Source organism: Micromys minutus, assembly GCF_963924665.1.
Source record: "Micromys minutus genome assembly, chromosome: 19".
Lineage (NCBI taxonomy): Eukaryota > Metazoa > Chordata > Mammalia > Rodentia > Muridae > Micromys > Micromys minutus.
This window is the reverse complement of record NC_137954.1, coordinates 51,932,941-51,936,290: the sequence shown is the minus strand read 5'-3', so window position 1 is coordinate 51,936,290 and position 3,350 is coordinate 51,932,941. Positions and strand designations below refer to the sequence as shown.

The 3,350-nt window shown below is 51.5% G+C and overlaps 1 pseudogene across 1 annotated transcript; it reads right to left on the bottom strand.

The window, feature by feature from the left end:
• Positions 1-209: 209 nt before the first annotated feature.
• Positions 210-2,260, bottom strand: LOC308433158 (ubiquitin carboxyl-terminal hydrolase BAP1-like; annotated as a pseudogene). The gene has a single exon. The product of its transcript is annotated as a ubiquitin carboxyl-terminal hydrolase BAP1-like (transcript).
• Between the last annotated feature and the right edge of the window lie 1,090 nt (positions 2,261-3,350).

The window sequence follows — 3,350 nt, the reverse complement described above, 5'->3', positions numbered from 1 at the left end:
CAGCACCCTCCAATTCCAGCAACTGCTTCCTGAGCATTGTGTAGCTCCTTGTCCCTGCCAGACCCCAAAACACAAAGCAGAATACACATCTCATTCCCACTCCAAGGGCCTGGGCTCTAGATTCAGTAATATTTGGAAAAATGGGACAGTGAAGGGACCAGTCAAGGGCCTTGCAGCAAGAGAGGCTGCAGAGTCAGAGTCAGAGGTCCTTATTGGCATTTGGCCTTGTAGGAGCGAGAACATTTCCACTGGTCAGGCTTCCGCTGCTTGTGAAGCTGACAAATGCTGAACCCTTGGTGGTGCTGCACTGAGATGTTCTGTTCCACTAGGTTTGGCCTGCATTCCTTCCTGAGCCAGCATGGGTATGCTGGCCATCAGTCTAGAACTTCTTCCTCTTCTCTACCGCCTCCTTGAAGCAGGACTCATAGTGCTAGCAGCTCCTTGGGTGAGTATTTCTCTCCACTCAAGGGCTTGGTGGACCTGTTCAGCTCACACTTGTCTCTGCTATCTGTGACTTCCACTGCTCCTTTTCCTCTAGGCTGCTGGACCGCTGGCTGCCTTGGCTTGATCTGGTAGAAGGTGAGAAACCCTCCCCACCCTCTCTGAGTACCAAGGGACCCAGTATACCATCTTCAGCAAGGTGCAGCAGGCTGGTGCTAATGACAGGACCCAGGTCACAGACAGCATGGTTGTAGCGTATGCAGTCAACACGAAGTAGGCTGTCATCTTCTCCAAAAGCACCTTGGAGATGTGAGAGGCGACAGGGCGGGAGGGCCATGTTGGGTTGGCCGAGCGGATGGGTGAGCACAAGGGTGAGTTGAAAGCACTGCTGATCTAAGAAGTTGTGTCTGTGCCGTCATTGCTATGGGTGGGTAAAGGCTGTGGGTGTGTGGGCACAGCCACAGCTGACTCCCAGCCCACTGCTTGTCTTCATGGACAGAGGAATTGAAAGGTCTTCCTGAGACTCTTGACAGTTGAGACTCACTTAAGACATTGATGGTGTTGGGCACAGCACTGACAGCTGCCCATCTGAAGAACTGCTCAATGATCCTGGCTTCCCTGTCCCTTTCCGCTTGTATCTGATGGCAGAATTGGTGTTCTACACATCATCCTCGTCATCCTCAAAGTCATCTTCATCATCACAGTACTGCTGGGGCGGTCGGACTGGAACTCAGCTGTGGCCCACACCTGCCACCAGGTCTTCCTCTTCCTGCACAGGGAATTTGGCATAATCGTAATTGTCCAGAAAGGCTGGCAACTGCTGGACAGTAGGGTTTGGGGGAACCCCATTGAGGCTGCTTGCAGAAGGCTTCACCACCAGCTTAGATTTGCTGGGAAGACTATGAGTTGTAGTTTGTGGGCACGAACCAGCCACCTTCTCTGCACCATCTGTGTGAGTGCACTCAGAGTCCTACCTCCAGCCCGAGGGGGCACTTGCTGCTGGCTGGCTTGCTCTCCTCAGGCAATTGTGACTTTTGAGATTTGTGGGTCTGAATCAGCTCCGGCTGTGTTACTCCAATCAGCTGCTGCAGGGCCTCCAGGACTGTTTGTAGGTTCACATGTGGCCTGGCCTCATACTCCCTGCGGTCAGGCTCCACCCGCCATCAGGTTGAAGGGAATGTCATGGTAGAGCTCCCCTGCAGCAGCGAAGCCGATTCGCTCCATGATGACCCTGAGGGCTTTATCTGTTGACTTTTCGTCCTATCCCCAGGGACATGATCGATAGGGTAGACTTTCAACCAGACGCCCCGTGATAGGCACATAGCTGACAGTGTAAGGCCTCCATGGTTGGCACCGCACTGAGGCCATTCTGTTTCTCAGGAAGGTGATGTTCTGACCTGGCATGGGTATTGTGTGCGTGGCCAGTTCACGGGCATTGCCAACTGCGTATCCTTTGCTCTTAGGGCTGAAACCTTTGGTGAAATCCTTCATTCAACTCAGCGTGGGCCCCAGACCCACACTGCTGCAGTTCAGAAGCGTGCTCAGTGTGGGCCTGAGTGGCACAAGACTTGGGAATCAGCTGGTGAGCAAAGAACATGTTATTCACAATATCAGTCACAGATGTATCATCCACCAACACAGAAAACCTGTGGCAGGACCTGCGTTCTTCAATCCATTTGAACAGGAAGATAACAGGCCCCTGGCATTTACTCTGAAGGTCATAGATCTCCTCTTCTGGCACCCCTTTGACACCAAACTCTTCCACCAGGAGTGTGAAGAGGCCTGGGTCACTCTCCAGCTCCAGCCAGCCCTTATTCATCGCCCAGGCATCACTAACCCCGCACTGCACCCACCAGGAGCGCCCACCGCCCTTGGGGCTTCTCAGCCCCACACAGACACGGCCACGCTGCATCTCTCCAAGAATCAACCTTCTAAATGAAACTTTTCTTAAGAAACTTTTGGAGTTCCCCATGAATATGCATGGAAAAGACAGAAGGCCTCTCTCCCTGCTTCTCAAGCACACTCGCGTACAGACAGCTCCTCCGTGCACTTTGAACATATGCTTACTCCTGAGGGGAATTTCATCTCATGACCTACCTAAAATATCAGCATCTAAATGTAGACACTCTTCCCATTGGACTGGCTGTGCCAGCCATACCCTTACAAGGTAAAGGACAAATCCCAAGCAACTTTTGTGATAAATCAGATGAGGAGATGTATCTGGTACCTTGCAAAGGACAGGCTCGGGTGACGGGAGGGGGGTGGCAGCAGATGTCTCTCCTCCTCAGGTGTGCCTGCTGTCCCTTCCTGAATAAAAACTCAGAAGAGGCTGGCTGTGCCAAACTTTGTATTGACAATGGGAAGAGTAAAATGAGAATTCCTCAGCCTGTCATGGAGAAAGAGTATGCAAGATGTCGGAGACAACTCTGCAGACAAACGCTAAACAGCAGGCTGACACGGGTTGGTGTCACACTCCTGACAGGCAGGCAGGTGCCCAATGCCTCAGTTTCTCTTCCTTGGCAAGATGACTTGGCCTCTATTTCAGTGTTTGGTTTAGTTAGGATTGAGTTAACTGCAAGGTCTTTAACGCGTTTATTTCTACTGTAGGAGCTACTTCTGTTGCCCCCTTGTGATTGTGCAGATCCAAATTTGAGCACCGTTAGGCGGGTTTGGAGGGCTGGTGCTGAAGCTTATTTCTCAAACTTCTCTGCTGTTTCTTTCTGCTGTGCAGGATGAGAAAGATGCTGCAGACCTTTTCAGTGCGAAATTCTAATTTACACTTTTTTAAAAAGATTGTTTAGTGAGAAGAAGTGGCCATAGGGCTCTTGCTTGAAGTCACTGTTGAAATAACGGTGCAGCTTTGCAGAGCTGCTGGTTGCCTGGGCCATGGCCGTGGGAGGTTATACTCC